Source organism: Otolemur garnettii, unplaced genomic scaffold (genome assembly GCF_000181295.1).
Source record: "Otolemur garnettii isolate 467f Iridium unplaced genomic scaffold, OtoGar3 scaffold00020, whole genome shotgun sequence".
Classification (NCBI taxonomy): Eukaryota; Metazoa; Chordata; class Mammalia; order Primates; family Galagidae; genus Otolemur; species Otolemur garnettii.
In genome coordinates this window covers 26,644,929-26,658,773 of record NW_003852415.1, presented here as the reverse complement: position 1 = coordinate 26,658,773, position 13,845 = coordinate 26,644,929, and the positions used below count along the sequence as shown (strand labels likewise).

Sequence of the window (13,845 nt, the reverse complement as noted above, 5' to 3'; positions counted from 1 at the left end):
TTGCCTAAGCTCAGGAGTTCGAGACCAGCCTGAGCAAGAGCAAGATCCCATCTCTTAAAAAAAATAAAATAGCTGGGCATTGTGGCACGCACCTGTGGTCCCAGCTCCTTAGGAGGCTAAGGCAAGAGGATCACTTTAGCCCAGGAATTTGAGGTTGCTGTGAGCTATGAAGCCACAATACTCTAACCAGAGTGACAAAGTGAGACTCTGTCTCAAAAAAACCCAGAAGTGCAGCAGGGAGAAAATGCTGGAAGATTCCCATGTGGCCTTCTAAAGAGCAGTGCCTTCTCACTGGAAATGCCCCTGGGAAAGTGGGGCATTCTGAGCCTAGAAACTCCAGCTCCCCAAGGGAAGCCTAGAGGGGACACAGGTGGGTGTGGCCCAGGAGCTGACCACCTGCTTCAGATAAGAGACAGGATGAGAGGCTGGACTGCTCTGGTGACAGCAGCCTGAGGGCAACAACTCAGCCATACTGACTCATCCAACACCCGCTTGAGGCTCTTGGCTCCAGGAGGAGGGACACTTTGGCAAGGTCCGGCCTCATGGCCCCTGTTTGTGGTGTGGTAGAGATGTGGCTGCTTACCTGGGACCCCTAAACATGAGGCAGGAACAGCTCCATGTGGTGTGAGCGCATCTAGAGCGCCTGGTGCCTGGAGAACTGCTCGTGGCAGCCCATAGCGATGCTGGGCTGGCAGGACTCCCCACGCGGTCATGTCTAATTGCCGTTGCGGCCTAGCTGATTAGCACAGTAACCACTAGCCTCAGGAAGGAGGTGGACTTCAGAGCGCCAGGAATTAAGCCGAGACTTTGCAAGTTCATGCCTTTGCCTGCCCCAGCTAACAACATGGATCCCGTGGGCAGACTCAGGCCTTATGCAAACTTGGCTCAAATGCTCTCATCTGTTGACTAAAATGGGGTCATTTAATAGCAAGGGACCCCCTCTGCTTGGTTCCTATTCTGGTCATCCTGGTGGGGACCCTGAGACCCCATGCTCCCCAGAAGCGATTCAGGAGGGAGCAGTGGAGTTGCCGTGCGGGGTGGGGCTGCGCCCTTGTGAAGGGGGAACACCAAGCCCGAGGCTTTCTAAGAAAGGATTTTGGCCAACGCCTGTGGCAACAGCATGACCACATGGCTTGGCCACAACTGAGTCTGTCTGTGTGGATTCTCCAGGAATCGTTTGTCTCAGAGGATGTGGTCAGAGATGGGGGGAGGAAGCAGGAGGTCTGACTCCCAGGATGGGGGCTGAGGTTGACAAACCCAGGGGAATCATGGCCAGCCACATAGCTGAGGGAAGACAAGGCCAATTTTTTTTTTTTTTTTTTTTTTACTACTTTTTGATGATGAAACATGGCCAGCACTGACAAAGTTGGAGAGAAGAGTAAATGGGCCTCATACGCCTTTCACCAGGTTCAGCACAGACTGGACTTTGCGCCCCTTGGAGGCTACATTTCAAAATACACAAGGGATGAGAGTACCCACTCCCCCACCCCCAGAGCTCAACCAAATACAAGTTTCTCCACGTTGGTCAGCTCTTCTAGAAACTTTTCCTGTACCCCAGGTCCATGCCCTTGGAAAGACCTCTGCTCAGATAAGACCCCCCCCAACTCGCACACACTGCGCACAGAGCTCTCTTAGAAAGTCCCTCCAAGTCTTTGAGGTAGTCGCAAAACAGGTGCTTAGAAGATTGTGAGAGCTACTTTGGGCACCACAAGATGGCCATATGCCACCTGACACTGTCAGAGCCTGAGCACCCCGTGATAAATGTGCTGAACTCTGAAATAGGCTTCAGAGCTAGTGCCACATGAGATTCCAAATCTGGACTCCTAGGGCTATTGGGTTTCATGATTTCTCTTGCAGCCTTGGTTACGGGTTAGCATGAATCTTCTCACCCCTTAATTATAGTCCTGGCATTCGAAAAACACACCAACACCTCTCCCTCCCTTGGCGCCACCTCCTCATTCCTCCCAGCTCCCAAACGCTCAGCGAGCCGGAGTTAATCCCTGGTGCCGTTTATGACTGTCCCTGTCCCTGTCCTCCATGATCTGACCGCGCACGCACTGGCCCGTGCCTGTTACCTGCCTTACAAGGCAATACTGCCTGCCAAGAGACGCTACTTTGGGCAGAGTCAAGAGGACAGAGAGAATGTCAGGATCTTTTTTTATGTGCTGAGCAAAGCCATTCCAGGGGCCGCCAAGAACAGGCGGTGTTCTGTATCAGAGGCGAACTTGAACATACGCTCTCTTTCAGGGGGGCGGGAGGTGGAAAAAGTAAGCCCATGGCTTCTTTGGCTCAAGTTAGATGGAGCAAATTAAAACATTTAGGAATTTTCCTCTCCCAACTGCTGATCTGCTTTAGGTCTGATGTCTGTCAACCAAATTAAAATAGATGAAAGAGAACCTCAACTATGTCTCTGGGTGGAGAAGAGAGGCATAGCCTTCGTGATGAGGACGAGTGACCCCGTTCTGGGCTGCTTCCCTAATTGATTGCATCTCCAGTGTGGAAAATATCCCACACAGGGGATAGCAGGAAACTGCCAGGGTGACCAAAAGTGCTCTGGAGGCAAAGAAACAAACTGAGGGGGAAAATACAAGCCCCCTGGAGTAGAAGGGTGTAGATGGAGCGGGAGGGTGTTTTACACCACGGTGGTTTTAGCACCGCCCCAGAGATATAGAGGGATCTGAGCTACCTAAATAGTGGAGAGAGGGACTGATCAACACTGCTTTGGGGTGATTCCACCCCTCCCAGGCCCTACTTGGTGAGGAAGAGGAAAATGGACAACTTGGCACTCTTAGATTGAAAAGAAGGAAGGGCACCAGATCATGTGGAGAGTGGAGGCCAGCAGAACTGCTTAGCTGGGGAAAAAGACATTGACGGGCAGGCCAGGTGGTGTGGAAAAGAAGAGCCACCACAGACAGATCTTGGCTGCCAGCATGAAGACCCCTAATGCGCAATGCCTTGGGTCACTGTTTGAACACTGCAGAGCACGGTCCAGCCCTGCAGGTTTTGCCTCTCCATACAGACGATGGCCCCGTAAACTGGCAAAGAGCTCATAATGCTGCTTCACCCCCATCAGCCTTCTCCACTGAGTCCTCAAGAAAACTGCTTTCCCACAAGGAGAGGGGATGAGGCTACAGAGAGGTCACCAGTGGTCAGGAGGAACTCTGTCTGCCCAGGCCCCCCAGCCTGTCTCCAGGCATGCCCAGCACCCTGATCCATCTTACAGGGGCCGTGGCTGGCAGGGAGGGTCCTTCCACTGCCAGTTGCCACTCTGCTTCCTCCCACTCCTCCCTGCGTTCCTGTCCTGGGCCTGCCACAAAGACATTTTGCACGTATGTCATGAGCTGTCTGCCACTCCTGTTAGATCACTCGATAGAAATGGTGGCATTTGCTGTCCCCACACATGGCGGTAACCAGATTAGCACAGAGCCCCTCACCCCTCCTTCTGGGCCTGCCTACACCCTAAAATAGCCTTGATGTATGTATGGCATCTTCTGGAGTAGAACTGACCTATCTTGTAGGCATCCCTGGCGTCTCGTCTATGCTCGGTAGTTATCAATAAGGCAGGTGGAGAGCTGGGGGCTCATTCCTGACAGGACCCCAGATCAGCACAGCACATCTCTTGTGGCTGGGGGCTGATGTCAGTGCCCATGTGAGCCCGAGCTGTGGGTTTCTATCTATGGAATATGTCTAAACATCCACCCAGGCTGACATCAATGATCACAGGCTGGACATCAGGCTGGCAGAAGCTCAGGCCAGGTCTTGACGCCAGCCACCTCCTCTTTTTCATCCCCCTAAAGAGGTATCTGCTTATTATTTTCAATGAGTGCATTATTTACTGCCTACTAAAAATACACAAATCCAGTAAGGTACAAGCATGTGTAGAAACTGTTAAGTACATACTAATGTCTTGCATTTTTTAACAGTCTAGTAATCTTAAAGGTGAGTGGAGGAGAGTTTAGAAATAAACAGATCACGTTTGAGACTCACAAGCCTGGTGCTCAACGCTCAGATTACATTTTTCCGGCTTGATGGGTGTATCCTTTCCATTCTATAAAATCATCCTGTGGTAAATGTCGGTTTCATCAATTTTCAGTAACGGATAGTGGTGTCTTCTCTATCTCATTCCCATTTTAGTATATCTGCTTCCAAAGTGAGCAGCCCCTGTGGACATTTGGGGCTGGCTGTTCCTTGCTGTGAGCACTATCTGTGTACTGTGGGATGTTTAGTGGGGTGCCTGGCCTCCACTCACCAGATATTGGTAGCACCATGTCTTCCCTAGGTTGTAACAATCAAAAATTAATCCGGGCAACAGAAATCACCACATCAAAGGGATATGTGCACCTTCATGTTCATTGCAGCCCTACTCAAAATAGCCACGATACAGTAGCAACCTGAGTGCCCATCAACTGGTGTATGGATGAAGAAAACAGTGTATGTAAAGGGGCGAATACTATGCACTCAGCTGTAAAATAGAATGAAATCCTGTCACTTGCAGCAACATAAATGGAACTGGAGAGCATTATGTTAAGTGAAACAAGCCAGGCAAAGAAAGACAAAGATCACATGTTCTCACACATATGTGGAAAAGAAAAAGGTAGATCTCCTGGAGATAGAGAATGGGGAAGATGGTTACCAGAGGCTGGAAAGGGAAATGAGGAGGACGGGAGTTTGGGTAATGGGTACAAACATACAGCTAGACAGAGGAACAAGGTTTAGTGCTCAACAGTGCAGGAGGGTAACTGTCCTGAACAATAATTTATGGTATATGTCATAATACCTACAAGAGTTGAAATGGCCCCAACATGAAGAAATGATAAATGTTTGAGGTGACAGAGATCCTAAATACACTGATTTGATCATGACACATTATATGCATGTATCAAAATATCACTTGTACCCCAAAACATGTATAATTATTATGTATCAATAAAAATAGCACTCGGGGGAGGCCAAGGCGGGTGGATTGCCTGAGTTCACAGGTTTGAGACCAGCCTAAGCAAGAGCGAGACCCTGCCTCTAAAAATAGTCAGGCATTGTGGCAGGCGCCTATAGTCCCAGCTACTTGGGAGGCTGAGGCAAGAGAATCACTTCAGCCCCGGAATTTGAGGTTGCTGTGGGCTGTGACACCACAGCACTCTACCAAGGGTGACAAAGTGAGACTCTGTCTCAATAAATAAGTAAACAAAAATTAAATTGGAAAAATAAATTTAAAACAATAAAATTATTAAAATTTAAAACATCTCCAGACATCATCTAATGTTATCTGGCGGCAAATTGCCCCTGGTTGAGCACTCTGCTATAGAGAAATGGGCCTGAGCCTGGTTACCCCGCAATCCCCCATCTGGTGTAGGAATGGAACTTGTGGTTGCTCCCAACTACGTGCCCTAGTTAGAGACACGGAGCCTCCACCTACCAGCCCCTGGACTAGAGTGGGGGGCCTCTATTCAACTAAATTTACAAGTCCCACCCAACACTCCACATGTGCCTCCCCTATAAGGCCAAGAAGCACAGCTTCTGGGGTTGGAGTTAAGACCCAAGCCTGCCAAGATCCTGGCCTTGGTGCTGGGTCCCTTAGGGTGTTGCAAAGCTCAGAGTGGAGGAGAGAGAAGGCAGAGGAATTTAGGGACAGAAAGAATCCAAGAAAGCAGAGAAATAAAGTGCAGGCAGTATGTGACTGGCTAGGGCACCAGATGCTGAAGTTGGTGGGGAAAGAGGAGAGAAGGCAGCTACAGAAGCAGGACAGGAGAGACAGCGCCAGGGCAAGTGAGAGCCGGACGGGCACTGGGCGACTCTGTGCCTCGCTGAGGAAAAATAACTAAACATGGGCAAAGGAGATCCTAAGAAGCCGAGAGGCAAAATGTCATCATATGCATTCTTTGTACAAACTTGTCAGGCGGAGCACAAGAAGCAGCATCCAAATGCTTCAGTCAACTTGTCAGAGTTTTCTAAGAAGTGCTCAGAGAGGTGGAAGACCATGTCTGCTAAAGAGAAAGGAAAATGTGAAGATATGGCAAAGGCAGACAAGGCCCGTTATGAAAGAGAAATGAAAACCTATATCCCTCCTAAAGGGGAAACAAAAAAGAAGTTCAAGGATTCCAATGCACCCAAGAGGCCTCCTTTGGCATTTTTCTTGTTCTGTTCTGAGTATCGCCCAAAAATCAAAGGAGAACATCCTGGCCCATCCATTGGTGACGTTGCAAAGAACCTGGGAGAGATGTGGAGTAACACTGCTGCGGGTGACAAGCAGCCTGATGAAAAGAGGGCTGCAAAGCTGAAGGAAAAATACGAAAAGGATATTGCTGCATACCCAGCTAAAGGAAAGCCTGATGCAGCAAAAAAGGGAGTCGTCAAGGCTGAAAAAAGCAAGAAAAAGAAAGAAGAGGAGGAAGACGAGGAAGGTGAAGAGGATGAAGAGGAGGAGGAAGATGAAGAGGATGAAGAGGAGGAGGAGAGAGAAAGAAGAAGAAGAAGATGATGATGAATAAGTTGGTTCTAGCACAGTTGTTTTTTCTTGTCTATAAAGCATTTAACCCCCCTGTACACAACTCACTCCTTTTAAAGAAAAAAATTGAAATGTAAGGCTCTGTAAGATTTGTTTTTAAACTGTACGGTGTCTTTTTTTGTATAGTTAACACACTACCTAATATGTCTTTAGATAGCCCTGTCCTGGTGGTATTTTCAGTAGCCACTAACCTTGCCTGGGGGTTGTAAATTGGCATGGAAATTTAAAGCAGGTTGTTGTTGGTGCACAGCACAAATTATATATGGGGATGGTAGTTTTTTCAATTTCAGTTGTCTCTGATGCAGCTTATGCGAAATAATTGTTGTTCTGTTAACTGAATACCACTCAGTAATTGCAAAAAAAAAAAAATTGCAGCTGTTTTGTTGACATTCTGCATGCTTCTAAGTAAATACAATTTTTTTTTATTTAAAAAAAAAAAAAAGAAGCAGGACAGGGCAGCCCACACCTTGACAAGAGGCTACCCTATCTCAGGAGGGCAAAGAGGAGCCTGCCCTGGTTTTATTTTATTTTAGATCTGGGTCTAAGCTCCTTCTTAGCTGCCCTGCAGGTGGATCTGTTCATTTTTCCTGGGCTGGGTCTCCCTGACTGCACCCCATCCCCCGTACACTACCCAACTCAGGGAAACACTTATCCTGCAGGCAGCCCCAGCCAGCATCCTCAGGTACAAAAGGGGAAAGTTGAGGCCAGCTAGGGGGTTGGAGGGTTCTGGGTGGTATGAGGAGAATTCAGCCTATTTGAGGTATAGAGGTCCTCAGTCATCTGTGCCCCAGCCTGGCCCACCTTGGGGGGCTAGTCTCCCTATGGATGAGGTGCACCTGAGGGACCTGGGCCCTAAGAAGTCCTCTTGGGCCCCAGAGAACCAGAGGATGGGGAGAGATGTAAAGGTTTCCCAGACAGCATTTGGGATGTCTTAGTAGCTCTAAAAGCCAGGAGAGCACAGCCACGGAGCCCAGGGCGGTGCAGGGTCCGGGCCCAGCCAAGGCAGCCCCAGCGGGCTTCAGCGCGAGCATGCTGCCATCGTGTGGAGGCCAGGCCCGGGCGTCCCTCAAGCTGCAGGACACCCCCAGCCCCCCCAGTCCCCACTGGGAACCTTGCCTGGCCAGGGCGCCTCTGGCCCCCCGGCCACAGGCCTAAGTGGGCCCAGATGGTCTTGGCAGAATGGGCTGGCTGGGCTGCTGCATCCGGGGGCCCCAGAGTTGGGGCTGGGTTCAGCCTGCCAGGGACTTGAGGGCGGGAGGTTTGAACAGGCAAACCTAATCCCTAGGCCTTTCAAAGAAGGTTGACAGCATGGGAGGGGGCCAACCAGGCCTGCAGGCCAGACACAGACCTGGCTTCAGCTTGCCTCCTGGCCGGCTGGGCCCCGTGGATCTCCCAAACTTACTTCCTTACTCTTCCTGTACGCTCTCCTGGGAGGACCCTGGGGTAGTGTCTCACCTTCTTCTCTCTCTTCTTTGCACTCCCCCCACCCCTCAAGGGGTGTCTGTGTACCAGGGAGAGCAGAAGGCATCAGGGTGCAAGACTCTGCCTTGGCTCCAGACCTGCTGTTCCTGCCTGGCCTCCTAGCATGTCTCCTCCTGTCCGTTTGGTCCCTTTGGCCTAGTTGCACCCTGTCCAGGTCTGCTCCTCCCCTCCTATACCAGCCCTCTCTCAAGCATTGGCTGTCTCATCTAAAAGGGCAGTGGTTGGATTGTCCAGGGTTCTGCAGAAAGTACATTCCTAGATTTGGATACTGAAGGGATAATTTAGGACGGTGTGGATGGGGGCAGCCTCAGGGCAGTTACAGAGCATAGGTTCCACCCAGGTAAAAAGGGCCAGCAGAGTTCTGGGCCAAGAGGGTGACAGGTATGTGGATAAATCCTCTGCAGAAACTGCAACCTTCATAGAGGGATGGGCCTCCCGGTCTCCAAGAGAAGTCCCACAGGGAGGGAATAAATGGGGCAGCCTCAGAACCTCCCACCCTCCTCCAAGGACTCAGAGCAGGGGGTGGGGGGTGAGGCTCCCCATAAGTGGGGTCTGAGCCACATGTGTGCCAAGCGCCAGCACGTAAGTCTACAGGACCATCTGGGAGCTTGCTGCATGCAGCTGAGTTGACATTTCTGCCACAGTGAGACTTTCTCCTGGAGGAAGGCCGTTTGTTCATTTACAGCTCAGGCAGAAGCTCTTCGTTTTGGATAGGCACTCTGAAAAGTACTGATCAGAGAGGAAACAGACCAAGGGACAGTAACAGAACTAGAGAATGACTTCCTTCCTGCCTTCCATGGTTTTCTCTGCTCAGCTCTGTGTCCTTGCAGGCTAACCCTGAGCACTGGGTCATCTGAGCTCCTGACGTCTGTCCTGTTGCCTTTGGCCCATGGGGCACCAGTTGGAGGCCAGGAGGACAGAGAGGTTAAGAATTTCTTCCCTGCTCCCTTTCTTTGGGTTCCCTGATACTGCCTGTGGTGGGGTCCTTCCTGCCCTCTGCATGGCCCTAGCTCTCTCTGGATTCAAAGATAGTCCCTTAGGCCCTGAGGGTACATCATGTGTACATGAGTGTGTCACAGCTTCTTGCTGCTGCTCGTCCACAGGTGCTTTAATATTTTTGTAGGTTATCTTAATACCCCTCACTCCTAACACACACCTTGTGAATCATTCTGCAGTCAAGTCCCTTCATCTGAACTACGAGTGGAATTCTGTTTTCTATCAGGAATCTAGTACTCTCCAAGCACACACATCACCACACACACATCCATCCATCACCTAAATATTTTCATTCTGTGCCCCAAATATTAGGTTCAATTTCACATCATCACTGATGAGAGTTAAGAATCTGACATGGGCCATCCTGGCATGTTAACTATTTGGAGTTAAAGGAACTTGGAAAAAAAAAAAAAGGTGCAAGAAGATCACTCTGGAGCCAGGCACCATGGCTCCCTCCTGTAATCCCAGCACTCAGGCTGACATGGGACGATCACTTGAGGTCAGCAGTTCAAGACCAGCCTGAGCAAGAGTGACACCCCATCTCTACTGAAAATAGGAAAAAAAAAAAAGAAAAATACCCAGGTGTGGTTGCAGGTTCGTATTCCCAGCTAGTCAGGAGGATCGCTTGAAACCCACCAGGAGTTTGAGGTGGCAGTGAGCTATGATGAGGTCACTATTCTCTATCCAAGAACACAGAATAAGACCCTGTCTCAAAAAAAGAAAAAAAAAAAACAATCACTCTGAACTTCATTCTGTTTCTTAAAAACAGGAGATGAAATTCTGTGTGAAAGTTCTCCAAACTTCCTACACCAGAAGGAAAGTACTATTCTTGACATTGAGGACAGGAAGTTGAGGCTGAGAGAAATCTATACAAACACACATTGTTAGGCTAACCCTTATCCTTCTAGTCACTTCTGCACCCAACTGACGTCCACAGCCCATGTTCCTTTGCCCATCACATTTCACAGATCACTACTCTTTGTCTAACTCAGTATACATATATTCAACTCCAATTGTGTCTTTGGGTCCTTACTTCTTATGAAGGCTGTGGTGCCACAAAAAAAAAAAAAAAAAAAAAACCTCCCATTAAATAAATTTGAGTGCTTTTCTCCTGTTGATATGTTTCATATCAGTTTAATTCTCAGACCAAAAAAACACCTAAAAGGGCCGAGGAAAAATTTTGCTTCCCCTTCCTTGTATATGGCAGTTCCTCAGGGTTCAACCTCCTGTGCCAGCTCATCACCGTCCCTACCCACCCCACCCACCCCACCCCACCTGCCCCATCAGAGCTGTTCAGAGCTGCTCAGAGCTGCCTTGTTCTGCATGTGGCTCAGCCACAGTCCTGGGTGCCCTCTACCAATAACAGAGGTCCTCCCAGCTGTCAGCACACCTTCAAGAACCATCAATTAGAGCTTGTCACTCTCCTGCTCAAGACCCCAGGAAGAAAACCTCAAGTCCCAACTGAGGCTGACAGATGCCGACTTTTCCAGCTGGATCCTGCCTCTCCACACTCACGGCCTGCCACTCCCCTCCAACTCTTTGCCTTGCTATCCCATCTTCCGTGTCTGCAAATGTGCTGCCTCAGAGATGTCTGCCCCAACCCCAAATCCACCCTGAGCCTCTTGTTCCTTTCTTGGGAAGTTTCTGGAATAGTCTTTCCTTCTTTCTGCTCCCAGCTCCCTCCTGAGCCTTACCTGTCCTTGTGGAGGTTTTGGCTTTCTCTTAGAGCTGGGAAGCAAATACACCTTGCAGGGAGCTAAGGGGGTCTCTGAGGGATGCAGCTGGGGGGTCACGTAAGCATCCAGCCCTCCGACCAACAGAGGTCCTGGGGCCCCTTTCAGGGGCTACCTGGGGTTAGTGTACACAAAGGCACTCAGAGGAATGGAAATTTCCTTCCCTCTGGAAGATCTGATGGACTTCCGGAGAAGGTTCTGGGTGAGCTTTCAAAGTGGCTGATTGAGAATTCAGTGAAATGTCTGCAATGTCTCCTTGCAAGCCCAGTCATGGGTGATTAAAATAAAACAACCTAATAAATGTCCCCAGAAGCCTTTGCACATACATCCTTGCTGGGGTGCTTAAGAAAATAAAGGGCTGAAATGATTTTTTTCCCCAGCAAGAAAGACTGAGACACTTAATTAAGAGCCATCCGTAATCTTGGACAAACTAGGTCTAATTTCTTCAAATTATTTCACATTTCACTAATTTCTTTTTTCCCTTTTACTCAAGGGTGTCTGGACAGAGTACCCTGGGCATTTTAAAAAGCCTGAATGCAAAAACTGTCTCATTTTCTTCTGACACGAACAGAGCGTCTCTGGGCTTATTATTTTCAACAGGGAGAAAAACTCAGCAAGTGGGGCCGGAGAGCGCTCAAGAGGCCTGTCCCCCGCACTTGAGCTCACAGCAGGAGCTTCATTAGCCCAATTGCCAGCAGCCTTGTCAAAGGAGTGAAGACGTGGCACCTAGCATGACGGACACAGCCTGAGCTGATGAGCAGAGAGCTTTCGCAAGCAAAAAGCTTTCACAAGTCCCCAAGAGGGGCCGCAGTGGGCCCCACACACAACTCATTTGGAAATCTCACTTATGCTGTGCTTCTGTTCTTTTCAAAAAAAAAGGAAAAAAAAACCTTAAAGGGAAAAACGAAGGGCTGAACACCAGCTGCAGTCTGTGTTAGGCACAGAATTAAGAACGTTACCCTTTTATTGTCACTGTCCCATTTGGCCGTTGGGAGAATTGAGGTTCCGAGAGGTTATACCTAGGATGTATTGGGGCTCCAAAGGCCGTGTTTGTCTTGTTCTGCCATGTCTACCCCAGAGAGACATCAATCTTCAACTGGACTGTGTGTGCTTTGTAGTTGTACCATCCACCTGTCTGTAGGTGCTGGGTACATGTTTGCTGAGTGATCTAGTCAGCAAGTGAGTGAGTGAGTGGTGAGTCTGTAGTGTCCGCCAGTTTTCAAGCCCCCCCCCCCCCCCCGGCTAGCCTCTTTGTTCAGCAGACAGCACCTCCATTTTCCTTTGGGGAAACAAACCCTTACAACTCCCTACTTGGTGTTAGAGAAAGCAGAACCCCATCTCTAAATGGAATGGTCTGGCTGACTGGAGAATATCTCTCCCCTGGCCCCATCAACATAAGAATTTCAGGAAGCCAAGGCCAGCCAACAACTATCAATGTCAGGAACAGACACTATCTCTCATGGGAACTTGAGGGTGGAAAGACGTGAGCCCAGAGCTGCCTGGGGACAAGAAGTCAAGAGGCTCTGTCTGGGAACAAAGCCAGAAAGAGCAAAACAAGGAAAGAGAGACCTTGGTCTGGCAGTTCCTAGGCTCCTCTGCGTATAGGCCAGTCAATCCCATTTCTTTTTACTCGAGCCATTTGGGTGGATTCCTTCATCAGCAAGCAAGAGGGTCCTCACCATTGCAGACCTTAGCAACAGGAGATTCTGACCCCTCTGCCTTGAGCAAGGGTCCCAGCATCACTGGTTTACTTAAGGAGAGATTCTGGGAAGCACCTGGAGGGGGCTAGGGACCTGAATCTGGTAAGGGAAGAAGCCAAAATAGGGAGATTAATGAATGAGCAACAGGGAACAAAGTCTCAATCCTTCTGAGACCATTGAGAGCCAGCATGGAGTGTGCCTACAAGGTGACCCATGGGAGGAGCAAGGAGTAGAGTCCTGGGTGTGTCCACAACCAGCCAGAAAGTGTGTCCTGCAGAGTTGGGAGCCTTCTAGTCCGTGTTGGTGGAAGTAGTGAGAGCCCAGGAGACCTGGACAGAAATGGCATTGTTGACTACAGTCTCTCATTTTATAGAGGAAGAAGGAAGGCCCAGGACAGAGAAGAGACAGGCTTACAGTCATATTTGTGGCAGGCCTAGATCCAGACCAGGCATCCCACCTGGCACCCTGGCACAAGGCATGCTCCTCTCTACTCTCACTTCTGCCCATTTGGTGACCACTACCAACTAGCAGTCTCTCTGGACAGGCCCTGAACTCCTGACTACTCTGATCAGTCATATTTTGATGGACACCTGCTCTATGCCACTTCCATGCTGGGCCCTCAGACCCTGGAGCATGGAAAGCCCCACCCTGCCTTTGAGGGACACCCAAGGGTCTGATCCTACGGACTCAAGGGCACAAGTGGCATCTTAAGTGAGGTGCCCAGTTTTGCAAGTGACATTGGTAGCAATAAATGGCCCCATAGGAAGAGTACTTTTCAGTTCACGACACATTTTCTCTTCTATCACATTTTAAAAATCTTACTCAGGCTTGGAGCCTGGAGCTCAGTGGCTAGGGTGCTAGTCACATGCACCAGTGCTGACGAGTTCAAACCGGACCTGGGCCTGCTAAACAACAATGACAACAACAAAAAAAATAGCTGGCATTGTGGTGGGCACCTGAAGTCCCAGCTACTTGGGAGGCTGAGGCAAGAGAATCACTTAAGCCCAAGAGTTTGAGGTTGCTGTGAGCTGTGATGCCACAGCACTCTAGCTAGGCAACAAGACTCTGTCTCAAAAATAAATAAATAAATAAATAAATAAATATCTTATGCAAACTCATAAAGCCTGCCTATAAAATGAGGCAAATGTATTAGAGTCCCTTTGCCCTACAGAGTGAATCATGTGCCTGAGAGGTATTGGTAAGCTTGAATGTGTGCCTTGCAGATCTAGTGAGAAACTCCAGTTAGGATCCTTTGGGTTGTAAGCAACAGAAACACAACTCAAACTAGCTCAAGCTAGAGAATTTAAGAATTTAGAGTTGTGGCTCGGCGCCTGTGGCTCAAGCAGCTAAGGTGCCAGCCACATACACCTAAGGTGGCGGGTTCAAATCCAGCCCAGACCCACCAAACAACAATGATGGCTGCAACCAAAAA

At 49.3% G+C, this 13,845-nt stretch overlaps 1 pseudogene; it reads left to right on the top strand.

Moving 5' to 3' along the window:
• The first annotated feature begins 5,763 nt into the window (after nt 1-5,763).
• LOC100943532 lies at nt 5,764-6,451 on the top strand (annotated as a pseudogene).
• Nucleotides 6,452-13,845: the final 7,394 nt, after the last annotated feature.